At 46.6% G+C, this 27,857-nt stretch overlaps 1 protein-coding gene across 19 annotated transcripts in view; it reads right to left on the minus strand.

Annotated features, from left to right (window-relative positions):
• Nucleotides 1-19,303, minus strand: part of NINL (ninein like) — a 134,682-nt gene extending 115,379 nt beyond the window's left edge. For 10 of the 19 annotated variants that reach the window (XR_011430647.1, XR_011430648.1, XR_011430641.1 and 7 more), the window contains exons 1-2: nt 19,118-19,282; nt 6,507-6,743 (exon numbers count right to left, since the gene is read on the minus strand). The gene's annotated coding sequence lies outside the window, so the exon portion shown is untranslated. Of the gene's footprint in view, nt 1-6,506; nt 6,744-18,462; nt 18,809-19,117 lie in introns of those variants that run through there. The other 9 variants (XR_011430643.1, XM_070246988.1, XM_023625974.2 and 6 more) reach the window with 6 other exon arrangements.
• Nucleotides 19,304-27,857: the final 8,554 nt, after the last annotated feature.

A 27,857-nucleotide genomic window follows, 5' to 3' on the forward strand; every position in this document is an offset into this window, starting at 1 on the left:
CAAGCAGAAAGGAATCCTGCCCAGATAAGATGTCGAATTAGGTTTATGGCCTCCATCTGGTTAATGTTTCCTTCTCCCTCCAGTTCTTTGTCTAAATATATATATATGCATCGTCCTTCTAAGTTTGTTGGTTAATTGGATGATCAAGAAGTATCTATACATTATTCTTCACCATCTGCTTTCTGTTAAAATGTTATAGAGATTTTCTCCTAAAAGCAATAAATAATAATTAATTGATGAGTAGAAGGGCCGAGGGTTGCAGGGATGCCCCTCGGTGAAGAATGGCCGGCCGACACCCCTGATATTTTCTGAATTATATGCATGCTTTCTATCAAGGTTATGTCTATACTTATTTCTGTTTTTTATTCTTGAAGATATATAGTTTAGCTTAGCTTTTCAGCCCTTTACTAACAAAATGATACTTTCTCCAGCAGTGTACTTAAGGGACTATTAGCTCTACAATCTAAAAGACAAAGGAATGCTTCCATCCCCTAAAGGGCGCGAAAAAGTAAAGATGTTTAACTGCCCACTGAGAATGCAGATAGCCCTGGGGCTAAGACACCCTGGAGTCGCCTTTTGTTCCCATTAACCATCTACACTAATGGTGTAAATGATTGAGGGAGGCAGGGATGGCTCCACCAGGATGTAACCAGACGGGACCTGCCCGGAGGCCTGGACCTTCTCTCTTTGATTTAACTTTACCATGAATTACAACAGATGCCTAGGTACCTATCTCCTTTAGCTTAGAGACAACAAACACTAGTTAATTGCGGAGAAGACGATCATTAACCTTATGCTATATAGAATGGAATGCTAATAAATATTCTTGTGCTCATTTTTTACTTCCTTATCTCTCTGAGAATATTTGTAGAACTATTTCTGTACTAATCCTGAAAAATATATAAACGACACTTGTGCACAGTAAAGTGGGACTTGCTAACACCAACCCAAGTCTCACGTCCTCTTTATTTCCCCTCCCTCGTTTTTCGCCGACGCCGTCTCTCCCGCGGGAACCTGGACTCTGCCGAGGCTGGACCCCGGCACTTTTTCTCCGGGAACTACAGCCCCCTGTACCTGTTCTAGTCTTCAGGGATCTCTCATGGAGAATGCCCCTTCCACAGCACTTAATGTCTCCTCTCCCCTAACGTGACCCCTCAAGGAAACTGGAGCCCTAGAACAGTAGATGGGGACGGGAGCAGCTGGCCCGTAGCTCGGAACAGTAGCAGAAAAATCTTTCTCAGGAATGAAGGCAAAAAAAGGGCAAACAACAACTAAGAAAATATGCCACCAACAGACCCGCTCTAAAAGAAACGCTAAAGAAAATTCTTCAGATAGAAGGGAAATAATGCCAAGAGGAAAACTGGAATTTCAGGAATAAAGGAGGAGCAACAGAAATGGCAAATGGTTATGTAAATATAAGAGATATTTTTCTTCTCTTGAGTTCTTTCAAACACTATGATAGCAGAAAGCAAAACTGGTAACACTGAAGCAGTTTTCAGCGTAGGAAGATGTAACACGCAGGTAAAGGAGCCTACGTGGTGGCATGGTTTCTACATTCCACTGGAAGTGGCACAATCTTATTTCCAAGTAGACAGAGAAAATTTAAATATGAATACTATAATCCCTACAGTGACTGCTAGAATAACTATACAAAGACACACAGCCAGAACCTCTGAAGACTGGGTAAAGTGGAATACTAAGAAATATTCAAGGAATCCAGGAAAGAGAAAGAAATAAAAACACAGGAACAAAGAGAAATAAATGATAAAATGATAGACCTATATCCAAGCATATTGATAGTTACATTAAATGTAAGTGGTCTAAATATATCAATTAAAAAACAGGGGCTACAGTTTAATTTTTTTTTTAAAAAATGACCCAAATATATGCTATCATCAAGAAATCCACTTCAAATATAAATAGAAGTATGAGAAAAATAAACCAAGCAAATAATAATTTTTTAAAATGTGGAGTGGCTATATTAATATCAGAAGTAGACTTTGGAGTAATGAAAATTACCAAAGATAATTTTTTTTTTAAGATTTTATTTTTTCCTTTTTCTCCCCAAAGCCCCCCGGTACATGGTTGTATATTCTTCGTTGTGGGTCCTTCTATTTGTGGCATGTGGGACGCTGCCTCAGCGTGGTTTGATTAGCAGTGCCATGTCTGCGCCCAGGATTCGAACCAACGAATCACTGTGCCGCCTGCAGCGGAGCACGCGAACTTAACCACTCGGTCAGGGGCCAGCCCCTAAATCATGATTTTAAAAGTCCATTCACCAAGAAGAAATAATAATTCTAAATGCCAATGAACCTAATAATAGACCAACAAAATACATGAAACAAAAACTGACACAACTAACTTCCTGTTTGTTCCAACATGCAAAGACCTTGGAAAGGAGTTATTCCAGTCCTCTCCTCAAGAAAAAAGCTGAACAAAATGAAAACCAACAACTTTTTTTCAGATCCATCAAATAATGCAATCACCAGGAAAACCGCTGCCCCCTAACTGGAGAGGCAGACAGGTGAGTACAGGGAACCACCACCTCCTGCAGCAGAAGCTGAAGCCAACAACTGGTACAAACAGTAAATGGTAACTGACAATTGGAGGGTTTACAACTCCGGGAGCTCAGGAGGCAGGGAGGAACACGCTTCAACAGTTTTACCTCCAGGGGCCCCACTTGGTTCTTACGCAAAGACTGGAGAAACAAATCCCTCAAGCGTTAGACAGGGGAGAGGAAAACTAACCATTTTAAAACAGCAATTAGAGAAAAGCAACCATTTTGAAAACCTCCCCTAACAAAGGACTTCCCCCAGGGAAACTACTTCACCAGAGCATCACCTGACCTGGGGAAGGGCAACTCTGCAAGCCGAGCCTCCTCTATCCTTCTCACAAAGGGAAGAAAAAAGAAGGAAAGGCTAAGAAACTCTTCTGAAGGGCAAAGTCCAGGACTGCAGACACACAAAAAACTGAGACTGACTCAGGATTCTCGAATGTTTTCCTCACTCGGTACCTCACCACCACATCCACAGGGCTGCAGTGTAACAGTGGATTAAAACTGAGAGAGCTGTGGGGCTGGCCCCGTGGCCGAGTGGTTAAGTTCGCACACTCCGCTGCAGGCGGCCCAGTGTTTCGTTGGTTCGAATCCTGGGCGCGGACATGGCACTGCTCGTCAGACCACGCTGAGGCAGCGTCCCACATGCCACAACTAGAAGAACCCACAACGAAGAATACATAACTATGTACCGGGGGGCTTTGGGGAGAAAAAGGAAAAAATAAAATCTTAAAAAAAAAAAAAAAAAACTGAGAGAGCTGTAAGATGCAGGCTCCATTTGAGGTGCCAGTTTCTGTGGAAACTCCAAGACAACAGGGAGGCAAAAAAGGATGCTCAAAGGATCGGAAGTCTTTGACATCTACAACTACAGCAAACATCAAACACAACCTAACTCCTAGCTACGTAAACATGAAGCCTCACACTGAAGGTCCATTTACTTTAGTTCCTACATCAAGTCTGACTTTCAACAAAAAATTACAAGGCGTGCTAAAGGCAAGAAAAAAGCGTAGTCTGACACAAAGCAAGCATGAGACCCCACTCAGATATGGCAAAGAGTTTGCAATTATCAGACTGGGAGTTTAAAATACCTATGATTAAGATGCTAGGGCTTGGGGCTGGCCCCATGGCCGAGTGGTTAAGTTCATGCGCTCCCCTTCGGTGGCCTGCGGTTTCGCTGGTTTGGATCCTGGGCGCGGACATGGCACCGCTTGTCAGGCCACGCTGAGCCGGGATCCCACATGCCACAACTAGAAGGACCCACAACTAAAATATACAACTACGTACTGGGGAGATTTGGGGAAAAAAAGCAGAAGAAAAAAAATTCTTAAAAAAAAAAATGTTTGACAAAGATGCAAAAGCAATTCAATAGAGTAAGAATAGTCTTTCCGGGGCTGGCCCAGTGGCATAGTAGTTAAGTTCACGTGCTCCGCTTCAACAGCCTGGGGTTCACTGGTTTGGACCCCAGGCACAGACCTACACACTGCTCATCAAGCCACACTGTGGCGGCATCCCACATATATAAAAAAAAAAAGAGGAAGACTGGCAACAGATGTTAGCTCAGAGCCAATCTTCTTTACCAAAAACAAAAAAAGGAATATTCTTTTCAACAAATGGTGTTAGAACAATCAAACATCAATACACGGAAAAAGAAAAAGATCTCAACCTAAACCTCACATCTTACACAAAAATTAACTCAAAATTTATCATCGATTTAAATACAAAACATAAAACTAGGGGCCGACCCTGTGGCATAGTGGTTGAGTAAGGCTCTGCTTTGGCAGCCCAGATTCGTGGGTTTGGATCACAGGCACAGAGCTATGCCGCTCACTGGCCATGCTGTGGTAGTGACCCACAGGTGAAGTGGATGAAGACTGGCACAGCTGTCAGCTCAGGGCTCATCTTCCTCAAGCAAAAGGAAAAGGAAGATTGGTAACAGATGTTAGCTCAGGGCTGATCCTCCTCAGGAAAAAAACCACCCATAAAACTATAATACTTTTAGAAGAAAACATAGGGGGATATCTTGATGACTTGAAGTTAGATGAGTTCTTAGATGAGACACAAAAACTAAAATCCATACAAGACACATAGGATTTCAGCAAAATTAAAACCTTTCACTGGGGGCCAGCCCCACAGCCGAGTGGCTGGGTTCACGTGCTCCTCTTCGGTGGCCCAGGGTTTCGCTGGTTCGGATCCTGGGTGCGGACATAGCACCACTCGTCAGGCCATGCTGAGGCAGAGTCCCACATGCCACAACTAGAGGGACCCACAACTAAAATATGCAACTATGTGCTGGGGGGACTTGGGGAGGAAAAAGCAGAGAAAAAAAACCCTTTCACTGTATGAAGGATACTGGTCAAAGAAGGAAAAGACAAGCCAAAGACTGGGAAAATCTTGCAAACCACATATCCAATAAAGGACTTGCAAAGAGAATGTACAAAGAACTATTAAAACTAAACAGTTAGGAGGCCGGTTCTGTGGTATAGTGGTTAAGTTCAGTGTCCTCAGCTTCAGCGGCCCAGGTTCTGGGGTTCAGATCCAGGGCACGGACCTACACCACTCATCACGCCATGCTGTGGTCGGTGACCCACATACAACATAGAGGAAGACTGGCATGGATGTTAGCTCAGGGCTAATCTTCCTCAAGGAAAAAAAGAGGAAGACTGGCAACAGATATTAGCTCAAGGTTGATCTTCCTCACCAAAAATCCACAAAACACTAAACAGAAAACAACCGCATTTGTTTTAAAAAAACTTCAAAAGACTGGAACAGACACACTTCCAAAGAAGATATATGGGTGGCAAATAAGCACATAAAAAGATGCTCAACATCATGAAAATTAAAACTGCAATGAGATTTCACTACACATCTATTAGGATAGGTAAAATTAGGGCCGGCCCCATGGCCAAGTGGTTGGGTTTGCGCGCTCTGCTTTGGTGGCCTGGGGTTCACGGGTTCGGATCCTGGGTGCAGACATGGCACCGCTCATCAGGCCATGCTGAGGTGGCGTCCCACGTGCCACAACTAGAAGGACATACAACTAAAATATACAACTACGTACTGGGGGGCTTTGGAGAGAAGAGGAAAAATAAATAATTTCTTTATACAAAAGAATAGCTAAAATTAAAAAAAAAAAAAATTTTAATCCCAATACCCAGAGCTGGCAAGGAGAGCAAATGAAACCCTCATACATTGCTGGTGGAAATGCAAAATGGTAGAGCCACTTTGGAAAGAAAAGAGTTTCTTAACAAATTAGGCATAGACTTAGCATATGACCCAAGAATCTCACATCATAGTGTTTGCCCTAGGAAAAAGGAAAACGTGTTCACACAAAACCTGTATACAAATGTTTCTAGCAGCTGTATTCATAATTGTCAAAAACTAGAAACAATCCTAATGTCCTCCAACAGGTGAATTTGGAATTCTACTCATAAATAAAAAGGAAAAAGTTATTAATACACGCAACAATATAAATCCTGAGAGAAGGAAGCCAGTTTGGAAAGGATACAGGCTGTAAGATTCCATTTATTTGACATTATGGAAAAATGCAAAACTACAGGGTCAGAGAACAGATCAGTGGTGGCAGGAGTCAGGGTACAAAAGGGCAGCAGTGTTCTTTGGATGATGACACTTTTCTGTATTCTCATTGTGGTGACAGTTACACAAATCTAGAAGCATGTTAAGACTCTTAGAACTGTACACACATGCAAAACTCAATTTTAGTGTATGCAATTTTTTTTTTAAAGGGAGGGAGGTCATCTTCCACCAAGTTCTGCCTTTAGCCCCGTAAGAGAAACCCCTCTGGAGGCAAGAGAACACCAAGGTCTGCCTGCCAGCCTGGAATGGGAAAAACAGAGTAAAACACAGATTGAATTTCAGTAACTATCTCGCTGCAGGTATATAGACACTAAGGCGTTTATACCTAGTTTTATTAAAGAAAATAATTTAACTTTACCTCTGAGGATCTGGGATGATTAACTTCCCCAAGGGTCTCAGCCTCACTCCCTCCGAGCAGCACTGGTGTGGAACGCTGGTCCATGAAGCTGCAGTTTCCTTCATCCCGAAGCAGCAGCCCAGGCCGCAGTCTCAGGAACGTGAGGACAGGATCCCCCCATTAAGTGCAGGTGGGTGGGTCACCTCCCCCAGGGAGGCCAATGTGAAGGAACGAGGAGGCATGTGGGTGCAGATACATCTTGAGAGAGACAAACAGGGCAGTGAGGACTAGTAAGCTGGATTTCTCTCTCTGAGAGCTCGTGCTGGAGCAAGCAGGGAGGCAGGCAGAGCAGAGACTCTTGACTGAACGCTGCTGGACAACTCCCACACTTGAGTGTGAGCCCCCATATCCCTTGTCATTAGAAAAATGCTATTATTGGTCAGAGAGCCACTGGGAGCTCCAGAAGTTGGCTAGCTGGGGCATTTGATTCTCTATTGAGGCTAGAAAATTCCAGAAGAGAATTCACATAAACACTTTTTTTTTTCTTTTCTAAAATGTTTGAGATCCTGGGCAAGTGGCTATTACTACCCTGAAAAAAATGATGACTGCTCTTAAAATAGCATGTCACTGTGAAAGCTCCCTATTCACATATCATTAGCAAGCACAGACCAGAAGTTCTGCAGAAGGAGCTGCTGCTGCTTGCTCCAGTGTTCTCACTTCTGGAAGAACAATGCTGTCAAGATATCCAGGAAGAGAGGCTGACGGCCTAAGGGCATCATCTTACTTTTCATCATAAAAAATAAGCAAATGTTTAATGGACACAGTCTTGCTAATCACTAAAGAAACCCAAATAAAAATAAAGTTTTTCACAGCAGGGCACAGTTGAGATAGATTCCATCTGTCTGGCACGCTGGGGTCAAGGGTTGGGCACACAGACCCTCCAGCACCCTCCACAGGGGGAGCCAGCAAAGAAGTTCTGATCAGAGACCCCTGTGTGCACTCACGCCACTAGCAACGTGAGGAGGCAGGGACAGGACTCAAGGAACGAAGGAAGGTGTATGCATTTATCCAGAGAGAAAAGAAACAGGGAGGCTGAAATTCACAGAATGCTATTAAAAGCCCCTGATTGCTCAGAAAAAAATCAAAAGCCTAACAAAAGGGAAACACCTCAGCATAACATGGTCTCTATTTTCAACAGTAATGAAAACTGACAAACACATAAACCTCATCAACACAGAAACACTTTATTTAAAAAAAATACTGAAATTAGTGGAACAAAGCAAAAGTCTAGCACACGCACAAGTTTCAACTTCACAAAATACAGGTGTACACACTGAAGGAAATGAGGACAGAACCTGCAGGGTTGTGACAAGGTCTTGGTTAATATATTCCTTTCCTGTAATTTACCTAAGTTTATAATTTTTTGAAGTATTCGCATATTTTGCTGTTCTGAGTACTTTCTTTTTGCAGGACAATCATTGCAATTTATTTTTATTTTTAGTCAAGTGATTTTAAAGGTTGAAGGAGAAAAATAAAAAGGGCCCTAGAAGATTTTCCTAACACTCCACTCCCAGGCGTGCAGGTCCTGAGGTCACTCCTCCCTGTGGATACTCAGAGCCACAAGTAAACGTCTCCACCTCTCACCTGCCAGTGGGGTGCTTGCTTGTACTAAACAATCTCTTGATAAGACAAAACTAGTATTTCTCGAGCACTCATCACACACTGGACACATTCCTAGGCACTCAGGAATTTAGCCGTGTAAAGGAGGCACTATTACCATCTCCGTATTAAAGGCAAGGACATTGAGACACAGAGAAGGAATTTGCTCAAAGTCCCAGAGCTGGTAAGTGACACATACTGAGGTCTAACTCTAGAGTTGTAACTACCAACCTCTACATCTTGCCTCATGCCTACCAACAGCATGTGAACATACAATGTAGTAAACATTAAAAAGAAAAGCTTTTCTATGAATAGGTGCAGGAATCCGAAATCCAGAATATATGGGAAAATGTCTCTTCTAGCTCCAAACCACACGAGAAAGTCCTGCTGTTATGCCAGAATTTTCTATGAGTAAACCTAATTATATAGAAAGAACATTAACTTGAATAGTCCCCAAAATTAAAAAGCAATACTTCAGCCAACCATTCCATGTCCCAAGCCATTTCTGTTCATCTGTTACGAAACACTGAGGCACTTTCTCTTCACCAGAACCAGGGTGTAACCTTTCTTGTTTCATGTTGGTTATCAAGAAAATAAGAGAATAAAACCACACACAGCCTATAAAATCTAATCAGAAAACTGTAAGAACACTTCACTCCCTTCTCAGTACTATCCGAACTTCCAACTGAAACCCCAGCCATGCGACGAGCCGCCTAAAGGTGCACACACACTGTGCATCTTCTTTGCTCTCTACACATATTTAAAAGTCCACAGAATCCAACAAAGAACTGAATATTTTGAGTTTCTACTTCTAAAGAATGAGCCCACTGTGAAGGTCAGTGTCAACACAAACAACACAAGCTCAAGAAACCAGGCCACCAGGAAATCACTGTATTTTGCTATTGCAGTTGCTACTGAAGTCCATGCCAAACAAAATAAACTAAAATGTTACAATCCTGGGCTAACGCAAAGCTTTCCCTGAGTCAAGTGGGACTAAAGACTTAGGATGGAACCATTTCCACGTCTGCCACATCTGGGGCTCAAGATCTAACGAGACTTGATGCACTGCCACAAAAGTTTTCCAACGTGGCAGTGAGTGGTGGCCCCAGGGAGGAGAGGAGCCCAGGAGCATCAGCCACTGCAAGTTCTATAAAACACACCTGTTCCTGGTGGTCCCTGCAAGCATTCAGACTAAAAATCAACCCCACCCTGATCCATCCCGGAACTGAACCCATCACAGGAAAGTGACAAATAAAAATGGCAAGCAATAGGATATATTGGAGTATATGAGGAAGCCATTTGGTATAAACCTAATTCAGCCTGACTTTGTTTTTCCAAAAGGGCCTGACTGTGGCCATTGAGCATGCATTGTATATCTGCTTAGACATTTTGAGATAAAGGTGCAACTTCCCTCTCCCTCCCAATGTTGGCATCTCCTTAAAGATTAAGCATCTTGGGGCTGGCCCCGTGGCCGAGTGGTTAAGTTTGCGCGCTCCACTGCAGGCGGTACAGTGATTCGTCGGTTCGAATCCTGGGCGCAGACATGGCACTGCTCATCAAACCACGCTGAGGCAGCGTCCCACATGTCACAACTAGAAGGACCCACAACTAAGAATATACAACTATGTACCAGGGGGCTTTGGGGAAAAAGAGGAAAAAAATAAAATCTTAATTAAAAGAAAAAAAGATTAAGCATCTTTCTTTAGGCTGAGAACTGATTGCAGTGCTCATCTGTGACCGCCCAGCTGGAGGCAACAGACCTGCCAGCCTGCCGGGTTCACCGAGACAGCAGGCCTATCTCCTGTTTCCATCAATCGCTGTGCTGACAGAGCAGCCTCATGACTATTGCAAAAGGGACATTTCAATCCTATGTGAAACATACTCTTTGAGGGTATATAACCACCCTGTATACCCCCACTTCTTTGGAGTGCTCTGTTCCTTTGTGGAAAGACGCTCCTGGGTTATAATCCTCAGATTTAAGCTCAGAATAAACTCACCCAAATTTTCATTTATAGATTGGTTATGGATTATTTTCGTCAACAAAAGAAATCTGGGAGGAAGTGCTGAGAGTCAGGAAGCAGAGGAGCCTGGTCACACACCTGTCCTTCATTGGAACATGAGCTCAGAGTTGTCTGCTTAAAGGGAACTGGCTATTTGAATGATTCTAGCATAAATTTTTTTTTTAAAAGCTCTCCTATTTTAAGTCAGAGAACATCAGAGTTTTATGGTACCTTAAGTTGTCTTGTCCGTTATCTTAATGGATTTGGGAAAACCATTCTCACTTGACAAACAAGGAAAATTAGGCACAGATACCTGGAGCCCAGACACACTTCAAGAAATAGACAGTCCTAAAAACCATCCATACAGAGGCAAGACTGGGTGAGGGTCTCATACCCACCCAATCTTCTTCATGCACACCTGGACGTTCCCTATGCTCGTCCCATAAGGACATTCTGGAGCCATCACTGGCTAAAAATCAGGCTTCCACTCCCTGAGGCAAGGAACACAGAGGAATAGCACTTCAGGTTGGTAGAGGTGAAGACAGAACTATGTCTTCCAGTTTGGAATATGTTGAATTGGAAATACCTATGAGGGATGGAGGTGGAAATGAGCAGAGGCAGATGGGTATCTGGCCTGGAGTGTAGATGTCAGCACGACAGACTGAAAAAACTTTACATATGAAGCTACCAGAAGGACTGTCTTCTTTTTTCCCACCTCTTCAGACAATACAGAGAAAATACCATATTTCATCAAATCCAAGATGCTACTGATTCTAAGAGAAAAGACTAAGAAAAACTGCTGTCAAAATCTAACAGTGCTAAGACAGCAACGATTTTAAGATGCATCCCAATTTCAGACATGTGACAAGATGTAAAAAAGATGCATTTTATAATAAATAAAAGCCAGTAAGCTTTTTATTGGTAGTGGGTACTTAGAGTGCAGTGAATACAGGGTGGACATTTGTTTTTGTAACTTTTTTTTTTTTTGAGGAAGATTAGCCCTGAGCTAACATCTGCTGCCAATCCTCCTCTTTTTGCTGAGGAAGGCTGGCCCTGAGCTAAGATCTGTGCCCATGCTCCTCTACTTTATATGCGGGACGCCTAACACAGAATGGCTTGCCAGGCAGTGCCATGTCCGCACCTGGGATCCAAACCAGCGAACCCCAGGCCACCAAAGCAGAACGTGCAAACTTAACTGCTGCCCCACTGGGCCAGCCCCTTTCTTTGTGCTTCTTGACCTTGAAATGTGTGAAGAGTATGGAGGCCAGTTATCTTGTAGAATGTTGCACAAATGGAATTTGCCCGCTGTCTTCACATACTGAGATCCAGATTATGAAGGGACACCCGGGTGCAGTGGTGTCCTTCTCTGTACCTCTTATCACGTGATGTCTCCTGTTAACTTTGATCACTTAGTTAAGATGGCATCTACAGCACAGTAGTCACCTTTTAGGAGAATCTGAATTACGATAATTTTAAGTAGTAAAAGCTATAAATACCAAACTCTTGTTTTATGCGTAAAATCCGAAATAATGAAAATTCAAAGAGATTTTAAAATGTATCAAGAATGGCTTAATTTTAATGCCATGCAGCAATGTGAACTACCAACTATTTTCCATTCTTTTGCCACAGAGCAGCGCCTGCCTAAGTCTGAATTATGCAGGGCCCCTACACACGGCCCTGTGAGGCAGTGTTCCGAGGAGAGCTACCAGCAGTGAGAACAGGCCAAGGGCACAGACTGTGGGATTCAGAAATTGGGCATCTATGTTTCTGGTCAAGAAGCGGGCAGGGGGACAAACTCGCCTGTCACTTCCCTTCATTTGGGTCCCTGGAGAGAAGTGACCTCGAAGAAGCCCAACCACAAAAACAGTCCCCTGGACCCAGGGAGCTAACTGGCCAAGCTGCAGGGAGCCCTTAGAAAACAGCTCCCTGGGGCAGAAGGCTCCACCCTCCCTGCTGTCACCGGGACAATGAGCTCTCAGTTTCATTCTCTACTCACTGGGGTGCGCGCATCGCCCGAGGTGCGGGGAGGAGTCTCGTCTGTTGCAGTTCCTGCTGTCTCCCAAGCCGGGGCAGTGGGGATGCTGCCCACTTTGGCCGGGTTTTGTCCACCTCCACAAACACGCCCAGAGGCCAGGTGGACGGACAGTCCCAGCGCTTCCCTCCTCAGGCCCCCTGAGGACAGGGCAAGTATCTGAATACAATGAGCTCTCCCTGGGGGGTTTGACAACCCGCCCCCTGCCAAAACTAAGCAGACTGCCTTGGTGATTTTTAAATAATTTATAACTATTTACAAAATTCCTGTGCCCTTGAAACTAAGCTCCAAATCAGTGATTATTTCATTCTGTTACTTGATGCCATTCTTCTATTTATGGTTTGTTGCCATTTGTGACCCTGAGGGAGACCCCACAGGCTCCCGGGGTGAATGGCACTCCTAGGAGATCCAGTCCACCATCCCTCCACACAGGAACTGGTGGGGATTAGGGTTTGTTACAGACCCAATCCCAGCATCAGACTCATCTTTTAAAACTGTTATTTCCACAGGCAGACACAAGCACAAAGCCCACAGAAGGCAAAGGGTGACTCAGGAAGCCACTGAGACTCTTGCTTACAAATGGAATTTGGGTTGACAATTCTCCAGTCACCCCTCACCTCACATGTCTAGGAAGATCATGTAAGTCACAGCTTCTTATCAGCCCTGAAAACTCATTTTTCTTTTTAAGATACAGAAATAATGTGGTTGATGAGGCACTGGGAACCCCATGTGCCGGGAGGCCCGGAATCTGCAGAGCCTGTCCAGACTCCAGCGCACGCCTCAGTGCCACATCCGTGACCCTGAGCACAGCCAGTCTCTGCACCAGTTTGCGGGATGGGGATAACGGCATGCCCCAGCTCAGCCGACTGCTGTTAGCGCTACAGGGCCAGCCCAGTGGCATAGTGGTTAAGTTCGCACACTCCACTTCAGAGGCCTGGGGTTCACGGGTTCAGATCCCAGGCGTGGAGGTATACACCACTCATCAAGCCGTGCTGCAGCGGCGTCCCACACACAAAATAGAGGAAGGTGGGCACGGATGCTACCTCAGCAACAACCTTCCTCAAGCAAAAAGAGGAGGATTGGCAACAGATGTTAGCCCAGTGCCAATCTTCCTCACCAAAAATAATAGTAATAATAATAATTAATAAATAAATAATTAAAAAATAAAAAAGAATTCATGGAAAGTGATGAGGATTTTAGGCTGGTTAATTTTAAAACTTCAGATGAGAAGCAGGCTCCGAGGAGTGGAATTTGCTTGCCCTTTGATGAGAGACAGTTGCATTTGTGAAGGAAATCTCCATGCCTCCCTCTCTGAGCCAAGAGAATGGGGGGATGGCCTTATCTCTGGAAACTCTTAATGGGGAAGGCAAGGACTTAAGTTGTTTACTGTCTAGCAAGCTCATGTAACTGACCCCCCCCCCCAATCCTCTTTTGTCTTTAGCTGAGGATAATATTTAAGCAGTGACTTCTGCCATCTACTCAATCTGGTTTGATTTTTATCTAAAAGTTGTAGGACCGCCCAATGGCCGGACCCTACTGGCACTGGTACCATTTTAACTTTTTTTTTTGTCTTGTAAAGAGAACTCACATACCTATGCCTTAAATTTAGCCTTACTCTCCACCCAGGTTGGCAGCAGAAGCAGCAGCAGAAACGGCAGCAGCAACATGCCAGCAGCAGCTCTGCCTGCCCATGGGCTCTGTCCCCACGCAGCAGCAGAAGCTCTGACTGCCCATGGGTCCTGTCCCCATGCTATTCTATACCATTCTCTAAATAAAAGAGCACTACTGCCAGATCTTAAGAGCCTAAGAAATCTTCCTTTCGACTCCTAGGCTCACCGACCCCGCATAAGAAAGCACTGCGAAGAGAGGCTGGCATGCAGTGAGTGCTCAATCAAAACTTTAAAATGGGCAGGCCCCGAGGCCAACTGGTTAAATTTGCGTGCTCCGCTTCGGTGGCCCAGGGTTCGGATCCTGGGCGCAGACACAGCACTGCTCATCATGCCATGCTGAGGCAGCAACCCACATAGCACAACTAGAAGGACCTACAACTAAAATATGCAACTATGTACTGGGGGTCTTGGGGAGAAAAATGCATAAAAAAAAAAGATCAGCAACAGTTGTTAGCTGAGGTGCCAATCTTTAAAAAAAAAACACAACTTTAAAACAAACACCAAGAGACTGGGGTTCCATTTCTGACAGTACCACAGCTGGTGCATGAGCCACGTATGGGGCCCAGGTACAGGGGACACATTACCTGTGAGGCAACCCACTGAAGCCCACCAGTGACCAGGCACCCAAAACCTCTCCTGGCCCCCACAAACCTGCCTCCGCGTGATGTGGATTAAGGCTGCCCCAGCTAGAGAAGCCCAAGGTGACCTGGCCTACATGCCAAACTATATGACCCAGTGGATTTTTTTATGGTATGAATTAGGGCTGCCCCAGGGAGAGAAGCCCAGGGCATCTTCACCTACATGCCGATCTATATGGCCAGATTCGTATCTAAAGTTATATGACCATACAATAACCAGACCCCATCTGCACTGAAATCATTTAATGACTTTTTACATCATCTTTTCTTTTTCCAGTAAAAATAAGTCACATACCCATGCCTTATAAATTTACCCCTAACCCTCAACTCGGGGCAGCAGCAGGAGCTCTGCCTGCCCATGGGTCCTGTCCCCATGCTATTCCACACTATTCTCTAAATAAAATGAGCACTACTGCCAGATCTTGAGAGTCCAAGAAATCTTTCTTTTGACTCCTCAGCTCACCAACCCCGCATCACGCGGAGCAGCAGGGAAATGTGGGGCTTGTGGCAGATCTGGGGGAGCCTTCTCCCAGCCAGTGGGTGACTGGTTCAAATGGCCTGGAGGCCACCAGTGCGTTACTTCTCATTCTCAAAGAGAGCCAGAGAAGCCAAGCTCCCTCTCCCTGCAGATGTGAGCGACACAGCCACCACCATGACACTATGCAGAAGAGGAGCAGCCAGAGCCCTCAAGGCTGGCTCAGCCGCTGGAACGACATCCCGAAGCCTTGCACTTTCCTTCTGAGACCTCCCTATTTGTTTAAGCCAAGGCTGAGCTGGGATTTCCATCACTGGCAGCTGAACGTTCTAACTGATGCATGTCTACAGATGTAAAATTCTCCACTGGAAACTTAAAAACCTGGAGATGGTGAAGAATGATTTCCCTTCAGGTCTTTAACAACGAATAACAATGTCTCACTTTGAGAAACTCCAACACACCAAAATCTTAACTCACTTAAGCAAAGCAGAGCCTAAAATAAAGAAACTTGGTTTTAAGAGCACACGTCACACCACAAAAGGATTTGCCAGTGTCCTCTCATGAAATACAAAATAGCAGTCAACACAAGGCTGGTATATACCAGCACTTCTCAGACTTGAATGTAGCACAATGACCTGCAGGGCCTTGGTTTACTTGACAAACAAATGATTTCAACTCAAGGGAGACTACGCAACAATCTCTGAGAAACAAGAAGCCATTACCTCTTGAAGTCTAAGGAAGGACAATCCAGGATTGAGAGACGGAAAAGTGTAGCAAGGCAGCACCAGACACACTCTCCAACTTTCATCAAAAGAGGTTAAAAATACAAAACATGCTCCTGCGTCCCATGGTTCATAGACAATGACAGTCTGAATCTTTTGGTGGACTGTCACCAGGAAGCTCCAGGTTACCCGAAGGATGGGGGAGGCAAAGCGGCCTGCTACCGCCACCTTCCGAATAGCTCCAGGTAGAGTCCAACCCAAAGCTTTGGCCTCCTGCTTGTGATTAACCAAATCTCTGGCCTTGAGCCTGAATTCCTAATTCGCACTTGAAGCCAGGGACTAAGCTAAACCCCAATCTGAAGTCCAGTGACAGCCACTGCCACTCCACCTGGTACTGCAGAACTGCGGAATCAGAGAGCAAAGGGCCGGAGCACTGGCAGCGCCCTCCCAGGCCGGAGGGCCCTTTCCCTCTCGTCAGGAGCCACACCACCACTGACTCCACCTCCGAAACTTCCAGCACGAGGCATGAGGCCGAGACACTGCTTTTCCCTCCTCCCACTAGACATCTCTCAAGCCAGGGAAGGAGAGAGCAAGCTAGCAGTCACCTGCCCGTGGCAAGATCCAAGGGAGTGTCCAAGGTAGCAAGACCGTGATCAGAGGGATCTCTCACACGCCCCGAGTCTCAAACGCCAGCCAAAAAAAGAGGACCATCCGCCGACCAGCATCTAAAGCCGCCCATCGGAAACTGGCAGAATCTGAACACTTTGAGTACTCAGGGTTAGAACTCTGCAACTCTTATATTATTCCATTGTCCACCACCAAGTGTTCTTAGACACAGAACAAAGGACACACTAACACTATGGGATTTACAACATGCTATCAGCAGATGACTATCAGTTCACTCACCTCCCAGCAGCCCTGCAAACCACCATGGATGGGATAAACATAAGTTAGAGAAAAACAGTTTTCCATCAAAGTTTATATAAACTCCTCAACTTAAAAAAATGTTAAAATCCTAATTTTTCCTCTATAAAGTGTTCTGTTCCTATTGTGATGGTGTTAATGATGCGGGGTCGGTGAGCCGAGGAGTCAAAAGAAAGATTTCTTGGACTCTCAAGGTCTGGCAGTAGTGCTCTTCTATTTAGAGAATAGTCTCGAATAGCATGGGAATAGGACCCACAGGCAGTCAGAGCTGCTGAGTGCGGACAGGGCCCACGGGCAGGAGGAGCCCCTGCTGGTGCTTCTGCTGCAAACATGGGCGGAGAATAAGGCTAAATTTAAGGCATAGGTATGTGAGTTATCTCTTTACAAGACAAAGGAAAGAATATGTAAAAAAAGTTAAAATGGTATCAGTGCCAGTAGGGTCCAGCCATTGGGCAGTCCCACAACTTTTAGATAAGAATCAAACCAGATTGAGTAAATGGCAGAAGTCACCACTTAAATATTATCTTCAGCTAAAGACAAAGGAGGATGTTGGAGGGGGGTCAGTTACATGAGGTTGCCAGACAGTAAACAACTTAAGTTCTTGCCTTCCCCAATAAGCGTTTCCAGAGATAAGGCCATCCCCCCTTCCTCCTGGCTCAGAGAGGGAGGCATGGAGATTTCCTTCACAAATGCAACTGTCTCTCATCAAAGGGCAAGCAAATTCCACTCCTCAGAGCCTGCTTCTCATCTACAGTTTTAAAATTAACCAGCCTAAAATCCTCATCATTAAATGTTATCTGAAGTTCAGGTTCTTTGGAGAAGGCTTATTTTCTCATTCTGCAAAAACCACTATCCTCTATTTGCTATTGAATCTGAACTCTATACAAACACATACATCCCACTTTATTAGTCAATATAGACCAGTTAAAAAAAATATATATATATACATATATTTAGAAAGCTCAGCCCTGAGCTAACTGCTGCCAATCCTCCTCTGTTTGCTGAGGAAGGCTGGCCCTGAGCTAACATTCGTGCCCATCTTCCTCCACTTTATATGTGGGACGCCTACCACAGCATCTTGCCAAGCAGTACCATGTCTGCACCGGGGATCCGAACCGGTGAACCCCAGCCCGCCAAAGCAGAACGTGCAAACTTAACGGCTGCACCGCGGGGCCGGCCCCACAGACCAGTTAAATTTTAATAGTTTAAACCACCTAAGAGATGATGTGAAAATCAAACAGAAAACGGACAGCACGGTGGCAGACTGCTTCGCCAACCATCCTCACATTTTCCTTTTAATATACACACACACTGGCGTGCAGTCCATTAAACTGCAAGGCTGTGTTCTGCTTAACGCACCAGTTCTAAGTATCTTCAATTTTTTTTAATAGTCTGCTTCTAAAAGTATTCTAACTCCAAAGTGAAAAAACTGGAAATTACAGCAAAGGCCACTCAAAAGAAACTCGCCATCACTCACAACCCCTCCCTGTTATTGAGTGCTGATGGTGGGACCCTGAGCATCACTTGACCTTCTCCAAGCCCTGCAGAGTCACAGGTCTTTCTCCGAACCTCCTCCCTGCCCCACCGCTTGGCCTAAGTCTCCCACAGCACAAAGAAAGAAGCCACGCTTCTTCACTTCCACCCTGTGCAAACACGCAGCCTCCACAGCGCTCCTAACAAGGCAGCGTTAACAACCAGGGCACGATTCTTGAGCGTGAGACACACACGAGACCGGACAGACGCCTACATGGGCTTTGTGACCCAGCACGCCGCCGGGAAGAGGCGGTTCTGCCACACAACCAGTACAGGAGATAAAACTCGCAACAGACCTTTCTGCCCCAGAGAGGGGCGTCTTACCTGAAACAACGTTTCCCAGTGCAAACTCGTAATACAACAAAAACAGCAGGCACGACCTAAAGAGTTTCTGCATAGTGGGATCAATCTGCGAAATAATTCCACTACTCGGAGACCTGGGCCTCGCATTTTGCAGGTGACAAGGGAAGCGTGAGGGGACCTGGCGGCGCCTGGGGGACAGTCCGCCCTGCGGTACCCACGACCGCCGCGCTCCCGGCCCACTGCCCGGCCTCCACGTTATCCACGAAAAGCACCCCTCGGACCCCGGGTCGCACGCCAGGAGCTTAACGCCCATGTTAGCCCAGGGACGAAAAGTGCCCACTCCGTTCCAGGGCACCGAGCCCTCGGAAGCGGCCGCTGTCGTTGGACCGGTTTTAAACGCGCAGTCAAGCAGCCGGAGCCCCGCGGGCACGTGGTTTTAAAGGGCACCAGCCCTCCAGGGAGACGGACAAGGAGGGAGACAATCGGACAGCCGACCTGTGGGGGCGGAGGGAGCACGCGCACGGCGCAGGGGACTGGCGCCCGACGCTCGCGGACACGCCCGCCCACCTGCCCAGCCTGGGGCGCGGCCGGTCCCGCCCGCACGTGCGGCGGAGAGGGCGAGGGAAGGGGGTAGGGGGGGAGGGGGAAGGGGAGGACCGACCCCGGCCCCGCTCACCTGGGCGGCGGGCGTCTGCGGTGTCAGCCCGCGCGCCTGGCACAGGAACGCAGACCAAAGACGCTGGGTGTGCGCGCGGCTCGCAACCCGCGTCCCGCCGGCCGCTCTTTGTGTCTGGAAGCGAACGCCGCGCTCCTCCCGGCGCCGCCCCACCAACGCCCTCCCCTTCCCGGCGCCGCCCCTCCAACGCCCTCCCCCTCTCGGCACCGCCCCCCAACGCCCTCCCCCTCTCGGCACCGCCCCCCCAACGCCCTCCCCCTCCTGGCACCGCCCCGCCTCGCGCCCTCCCCGTCCCGGCACCGCCCCCCCCCCCCGCCGCGCCCTCCCCATCCCGGCACCGCCGCCCCCGCGCCCTCCCCATCCCGGCACGGCCCCCCACCGCGCCCTGCCACTCCCGGCACCGCCCTCCCCGACCCTCCCCGCGCCCTTGCCCCCGCCCCTCCCGGCGCCGCGCCCCCAACACCCTCCCCCTGCCGGCACCGCCCTCCCCAGCGCCCTCCCCCTGCCGGCACCGCCCCCCCGCCCGCCGGCACCGCCCCCCTGCCCCCTCCCCCTCCCGGCACCGCCCACCCGCGCCCTCGCCCCTCCCGGTGCCGCCCCTCCAACGCCCTCCCCCTCCCGGCGCCGCCCCCGCTCCTCCCGGCTCCCTACCCGTCTCCCTCTGCGCCGGGCACGGCGGGCGCTACCCCATGGGCGAGGTGGCGAGGGCAGAAAATCCTTGGGGCGGCGGCGAGCGGGGGCGAGGACCCAGCTGCAGCCTCTGGGGCGTCTCCGGAAAGTTTAGCGCCTGAGGGAGTGAACTCTGGAGCTGACCTTCCTGGTCTCTAAGCCATGTGTCCCCGGTGGGATTTGGCTGTTCACAGTTCTTGGTTTAGCATCTTTTTCTGGAAACAACCAAGGGAGGCAGGCCAGACAAAGGTAACGTCCCAAATTCGCAGTTGCAGAAACCGGGAGACGTAAAACTTACGGTTGCTTTCTATCATATGTTCAATCAGTAAATATTTACTGAGCACCTACTAGTGCCAGGCATTGTCCTAGGGGCTGAGAATAGAGCAGTGACGGGGGCGGGCAAAAAAAATGAAGCTTAGGAGGTTAAATAACTTGCCGGGATTCATACAGTTCCAGGTGCCGAGATCTGATCCCGGAACCTGCATGCGCTCTGGCTGATCAGTCAGCTGCTGAGCCAAGACCTGGGGCTGCTTCCTCCCACCTGCTCTCCACACCTGGTGTCGCTGACTTCCTCCTCCTCCTCCTCCTCCCACTGCAGTGGGACTGCTCTCGGTGTCCCCACTGACCTCTCAGTTATCCATGCCTGAGGCTTGTCTTCATTCCTTATCTTCGTGGCTCCGGGGCGTGAGCAGATCCGCCCTGGCTCCCTGACACAGCCCTCCTGGCTGGCCTGTGGCTTCTCTGACTGTCCCTTCTCAACGCTTCCTTGTGGTCCTCCTTCTCCCTTCCCTAAGTATTTTCATTCACAAGGGTCCTAGACTTGGCTCTCCACTCTCTTTGCCTAGTCTTTGGGTGATTCCATCCTGTCGCCTTTCTTACTCACCAACCTCCTGCTCTCTGTGCCTTCCTCAGTATTCCTAGTCCTGCTCTTACTCTGGTTCTCACGCTTTCTCTCTTGAAGCCCCAAAGATTCAGCTGGCAATTGTATATTCCACTTCCATGTCCACAAACAGTTAAAACTCAATTAATCAACAAGTCTCAAACTGAAATATTTCTTTCCCCTAAAACATGCTGTTTCTTTTTGTAAATCCCCATCTTGTTGATGGTCACTATCCTTGCATCTCCTCCTCATGCTCACTTAGTTGCCAAGCCCTGTAGATTTCTGTGTCCTCTTCTCTCAAATCCCAGCCACACCATGCTGCTGTGTCAGGCCCTCCGGATCCCTCCCGAGGCTTGCTAAAGCACTGCACTGCTTTGTGCTTGCCGCCTGCGGCAGTGGCAGGTGTATTTTCTAAAACATACACCTGTGTTGTCTCTTTTCTGCCTAAAGCCTTTCAAGGGCTCTTGCTGAAATGGCTTAGCAGGTCCTTCCTTCCAGACCTGGCCCTGCCAGTCGTCAAGCCTCACCTGCACCACCAGTCTGTTCTCATCCAGCCTTCAGGCCACTGGGGCCTCCCCGGAGTTTTCTGAAAGAGGGACAGATGGTGGGCTCTCTCTCCTCCAAAACTTTGCAAACCCCTTTACCTCTCAATCAGCTTTCAGGACTAAACACAGAAATTCCCCATCGTCTTTGCTTCCTTTCCTCCGTCCTTCCAGAACACCCATGTTCACTTCTATCCAGACTTGTATCACTCTTTACTTTGATAATCTGTTTACTAATTTGCTCTTCTGCTAGGTTTTTGAGCTCCCTGTGGAGCTCTGTCCCCCTCCTTTTATTGTCCGTTATCTCTGCCCCTCCCCGCAGAATCCAGCAAGTGCTGTTTGTGTAGCATGGGCTACAAACCATAGCATGGGCTGCTGATGTCCTCTCCCCCTTTGACCTCCCTTAGTGATTTTCCTTGTGCCTTTGCTCCTTCTTTTCACCCCTGATGTAGAAAGGGAAGTCTTACTAGCATAACAATACATCAAAATGCTGAAATGAGCTGCAATGCGATCTGGCATGAGGAAGGTGGATATATTTTGTAGGGACTCCACTTTGAAGGATGTGAGGACCTGGGGCAAAATGACTGGTGCAGGGAGGAGCAGGGAGGCAGGATGAAAGCTCAGCTCGGGAGGCACATCGTAGGAAAAGGATCGGGGAAGGGACCAAGGGAAGTGAAATTTCAAGTGCCTGCAAGTGGCAAACTCCACACAGAGTGAAAGGCAGCCAGAGAGGACTGGGGAAGAGGTGCTCACACCATACTCTGGGCTGTGAGTTTTCCTGAGTAGCCAGAGGGCATGGCTGGGACAGGGGTGGGGCAGGGTGAGAGGTCAGCTGAGGAGGATACAGTCTTGTTAGAATATCTGGGCTCGGTTTTCTCTTAGAAGATTTGAGGGATATCCTGTATTATTTCTCTGTACTGTTTCCCTCGACCCAGAGAGGGTGATTCTGTCCTTTTAGAGCGTATACTCAGGCTTCATAGCTACCTGCCAATTCAGCTTTTTTTTTTTTTTATTGAGGTATAATCGACATATAACATTATATTAGTTTGAGGTGTACAACATAATGATTCGATATTTGTATATATTGTAAAATGATCACCACATTAAATCTAGTTAACATCTGTCACCATACATAGTTACAAAATTTTTTTCTTGTAATCAGAACTTTTAACATTTACTCTCTTAGCAACTTTCAAATATGCAATACAGTATTGTTAACTATAGTCAGCATGCTCTACGTAGCATCTCCGTGACTTACTTACTTTACAACTGGTAGTTTGTACCTTTTGACCACCTTCGCCCATTTCACCAAACCCCAGCCTCCACCTCTGGCAACCATCAATCCATTCTCTGTATCTAAGAGCTCAGTTTTTTTTTTTTAAATTTCCTAAGCTATAGCCAATCAAATAGTTTTTAAATTTCTTTGCTTTGCTTCCACCTATTCCACCTAGTATTTCCCCTAGCTCCTGTCAGTGGAGTGCTGCTAACCACTTCCAATTTGGTGCTGCCCAATTTGAATCAATTTTTGCTCAAATAAACTCTTTAAGATTTTTAATATGCCTCAGTTTATCTTTTAACAACCGTAAGTCCAAGTATAGATTAATCTTATCATCTTGAATCAAAATGTTGTTGACAGAAGAAAATTCATTTTAGAAATGACTCCAATTTGAAGGTGTTCTGGTAACCAGATTAGGCCCGGATAGAGTTGCTCATGCTATGCCCATGTCAACGGGCCACAACTTAATTGAGTTTCTATGCTCAGCTCTCCCAGAAAAGGAAGGACCTGGTCAACCAGTCAGGGCTTGGCTGCTCAACACAAGTCACCTGGCCCAGCTCCAAGACTTCCCTTTGCTCCATAGAGGGAAAGTAACCCCACTTTAACCAATTGGCAAATGCCCAGTATAACTTCTTTGGTCTATAAAAATCTCTTGCCTTGGACAGCTTCTCAGAGCTCCTTTCTATCTGCTAGATTGGATGCTGTCTGATTGATAAATCACTGAGCAAAGCCAATAAGATCTTTAAAATTTACTCAGTTGAATTTTTTTTTAAACAGTTTTGGTGATGAGGATGGGATCCAGAGGAGACTACTGATGGCTTTGGGGACAATGAGAAACACACAGGTATATGTGCCCACTGAACCCTTTGTGTTCCCTGTCTTTCTTGATGTTTCCAAGGGCCATGGGTAAGTTCCTCTTGTATTTGAGCTCTGCAGTTTTTGTGTTTGAGCTCCTAATCTAATTGGCTTTTCCAGTCTAGGGTTTAGCAGGCCAGCTTGAGCTGACAGATGGTTCCACCTGGAGCCTGAAGTCCCTTGATTAGTCCACAGTCCCCATTTGTTGGCTTCTTCTGGCTCAGTCAGCAGTTCCACTTTGGAAACTGCTGGTTTTGTTGGTGCACACCTAAGATAAGAGTGACAAATTTGTCTAACAGAAACTATGGAGACATGGGATGCTCAAGTTCTAAAGAATGAAGCACTCCACCTTCTGGTACCCCAGTTCCTTATTGTTTAAAAATTATGGTTCTGGAATTTGCATATATTTGCATAAATGGCAAGATCTCACTAAGGGTAATTTTGAATTACAGTGGCCACAGTAGGAAATTTTAACCTAAACTTATCCATTTACAAGGTGCCATAGGGAAAAATGAGTCTCAGCCAAGAACCCACTGTAAAGTGTAGTGGGAAGGTCATTCTTCCTCCTCTACAGTTTCTGGCAACGCAGATGGATCCTTCTGGGACATCCTCCTTACTCTGGAGCCCACAGATGGGATCCTGGGAGAACGGGCAGAGGCTGGTGAAGGGTGAGAATTCTTACTAGAATCAGCTCTCTTAGATCTCTGTCTATAGTGCCTGGTCAAGAGAAGAATGTAAAATTTCACATTGTCCCTTCCTTTCTAAATTCAGACTCTTGTGAACTTGGTTTTGGGGTGCACATGGGTTATCAATCCTTTCTCTCCCAGGTACAGCTCTTGCTTTCTTTTAAAGATTTTCTTTTTTCTTTTTTTCTCCCCAAAGCCCCCTGGTACATAGTTGTATATTTTTAGTTGTGGTCCTTCTAGTTGTGGCATGTGGGATGCCACCTCAGCATGGCTTGATGAGCGGTGCCATGTCCGCGCCCAGGATCTGAACTGGCGAAACCCTGGGCCACCAAAGCAAAGCACGTGAACTTAACCACACGGCCACAGGGCTGGCCCCCAGCTGTTGCTTTCTTGTTTGTCTCATTTTGTGTCCTGAGAACTTGACTTGGTTTTCTGCTTTCCTGGAGCATGCAGCGTGTTGGTTCTTGCACATGCAGGCAGCTCAACTGTCAGGTTGGGGGCTCTGATAGTATGGCCAGACAGAAATGTAGGATGCACTCCATTTGCAGCTAGGGTCCAACCAACTCTTGCCAGCTCTCAGGGGAATTGTCTAAGTCTGTCTTTCTTTTGGATATCTCTGGCAGTGGTTCTGGATCTTGAGAGGGCTACGTCTTTTGCACCCTCTTTGGGGATGCATCTTGCATACTTGGATAAGTGATAAAGCTTATTGGTTTTTTTGAGTCACTTGATAGGTATACTTTTAGTTTAAAAGAAGAAAAAAAGGCGGGGGGGAGGCAGTTCAGTACTTCGAGGAGTATTTTTACTGTTTGTCCTGGCTGATTGAAACCTGATGAGACATCTGAAGGAATTTTTTTTTTTAAGATTTTATTTTTCCTTTTTCTCCCCAAAGCCCCCCGGTACATAGTTGTATATTCTTAGTTGTGGGTCCTTCTAATTGTGGCATGTGGGATGCCACCTCAGCATGGCCTGACGAGAAGTGCCATGTCCGCACCCAGGATTCAAACCCGTGAAACACTGGGCCGCCGCAGCGGAGCGCGCGAACTTAGCCACTCGGCCACGGGGCCGGCCCCTGAGGGAATTTTTTTTAAGAAGTCCTATAGTCAGAGTTGGCCAAATTGAAAGCTGATATTCAGAGCCCAATAGGAACTTTAGGTCTTCTCACCTAAGCTAAAATGAAACTAGGAACCCAGAGCCCCATGTCGGCAAGACAAAACTAAGTTTCTGTGCTGGGCTCTCCCAGTAAAGGGAGGCTCAGGTCAACCAATCAGTGCTTGCCTGCTCAGCATGTTACTCACCCAGCTCCAAGACCTCCCTTTGCTCCAGATAAGGAAAGTAACCCTGCTTTAACCAGTCAGCAAATGCCCAGTGTAACGTCTTTGGTCTGTAAAAATCTCTTGCCTCATACAACTTCTCAGAGCTCCTTTCTATCTGCTAGATTGGATGCTGTCTGATTCATGATCACTGAATAAAGCCAATAACATCTTTAAAATTTGCTCAGCTGGGGGGCTGGCCCCGTGGCCGAGTGGTTAAGTTCGCGTGCTCCGCTGCAGGCTGCCCAGTGTTTCGTTGGTTTGAATCCTGGGCGCGGACTTGGCACTGCTCATTAAATCACGCTGAGGCAGCGTCCCACACGCCACAACTAGAAGGACCCACAACGAAGAATATACAACTATGTACCGGGGGGCTTTGGGGAGAAAAAGGAAAAAAAAAATAAAATCTTTAAAATTTGCTCAGCTGAATTTTGTTCTTCAACAAAGGACTTTAATTTCTAGAGAAAAAAGTAGAAGAGGTAATTGAGAAATGAGGAAAAACGAGATGTTCTTGCTATGGGATTTTTTCTTTTGAGCCTGGAATTTTGATTTAGAATAAAATTCCCCTTTAAGAGCATGTATGGTTGCCTATGGTCAAGGCTCTTGCGGGGTCCAGACCCTGGTTTGGTTCTGGTCCGTGAAGGGAGTTTATATTGCACCCCAGTGGAGTAAAGAACCAAGCCCCAAGGGTCCACCAAACAGAACATCCAGAGGTGGTTCAGGGCCATTGGGCTGTTGTCTTGGCCAGGAATCACTGGGAGCCTATAATCCCACCATGCATAGGGGCTTTAATAGCAGAGGGAATAAACTCAAAGCTTCCATGAGGTATCCCTCATCCTTTAAGCCTGTGAGCTCCAAGAAAGCAGGGCTGGGCCCATTTCCCTGCTGTGGACTCAATGCCAAGGGAACCCCACCACACACACACGTGTGTGGGGTGTGTGTATGCTCACTGCTCAAATATTTTTTGGCCGAATGAAAAAATGGACCTCAGGCTTGAAAAGGCATCACAGCTGTTACCGCTTGTATTAGTGTGCTTGGGCTGCTATCACAAAACACCACAGGCTTAAAGAACAGAAATTTATTCTCTCCCAGTTTTGGAGCTGGAAGTCCAGTCAAGGTGTTGGCAGGTTTGGTTTCTCCTGAGGCCTCTCTCCTTGGCTTGCCAACTGCCATCTTCTCCTTGTGTCTTCAGATGGCCTTTCCTTTGTGTGTGTGCATCCCTGGTGTCGCTTCCTCTTATAAGGACACCAGTCTTGTCGGTTTAGGTCCCCACCCGTATTACCTCATTTAACATTAGTTACTTTTTTATTTTATTTATTTTTTTGAGGAAGATTAGCCCTGAGCTAACATCTGCTGCCGATCCTCCTGGTTTTGCTGAGGAAGACTGGCCCTGAGCTAACATCCGTGCCCATCTTCCTCTATTTTATATGTGGGATGCCTGCCACAGCATGGCTTGATAAGCAGTGCCATGTCCGCACTTGGGATCCGAACTGGTGAACCCTGAGCCCCCAAACTGGAACATGCGAACTTAACTGCTGTGCCACTGGGCTGGCCCCCCCCAAAATACAATAAAAATAAAAATTGTACAGTTTAAGGGCATTAAGTACATTTACAATGCTGTGAAACCATTACCACTATCTAGTTCCAGAACATTTTCATCATCCCAAAAGGAAACCCTATACTCATTAAGTGGTGACTTTTCATCCCCGTTTCAATAACTTGATAACCATAATTTTTTTAAGCCATTTTATCTTCTGTCACTTTATAAAAGTTTGGGTTGAGTATCTTATCCAGACAGTCAGCCTGATGCCCCAGAAAAAAAGAATCATGACAGCTTCCAAGAAATCCAGTGGAAATAACTGTATTGTCATATATGTCATAACTGGTTAAAAAAACAGTTTTATTATGGCAAAATTTTAGCCCTATTGCTAGAAGTAAGTTAATTTTTGAAAAGATTTTTACTTTCCCTTTTTCTCCCCAAAGCCCCCAGTACACAGTTGTATATTCTAGTTGTGGGATCTTCTAGTTGTGCTGTGTGGGACACCGCCTCAGCGTGACTCGATGAGCAGTGCGAGGTCTGCGTCCAGGATCCAAACGGGCGAAACCCTGGGCCACCAAAGCAGAGCGTGTGAACTTAACCACTCAGCCACAGGGCCAGCCCCATAATTTTTTAAAAGTATAAATTTAATGTCCCCCATTCAGAGGATTTTAATTACAAAGAAATCTAAGAGTGTCTAACTGTCTTAGAAGTGACCATAGGAACAGGGTTGTCAATCAAAACAGGTATCTATATCCAAGCAATGTTGAAAATTCAGGGACACAGGACAATGAGACCCACCATCACGATGAGAGTCAAGCCAAAGAATGTCATAAACAAGAATATAGAGAAAAAGGAAAGTGAAGAGATCTTAAGAAATACACTGCATATATAATTCAAAACAAAATTAAAAGAAAAAAGCTGCAGGCATGCTATAAATCTCCACCTCAAATGAGCAGCTGTGAGTAGTGACTATGGGGCACAG

This window comes from Equus caballus, chromosome 22 (assembly GCF_041296265.1).
Source record: "Equus caballus isolate H_3958 breed thoroughbred chromosome 22, TB-T2T, whole genome shotgun sequence".
Lineage (NCBI taxonomy): Eukaryota > Metazoa > Chordata > Mammalia > Perissodactyla > Equidae > Equus > Equus caballus.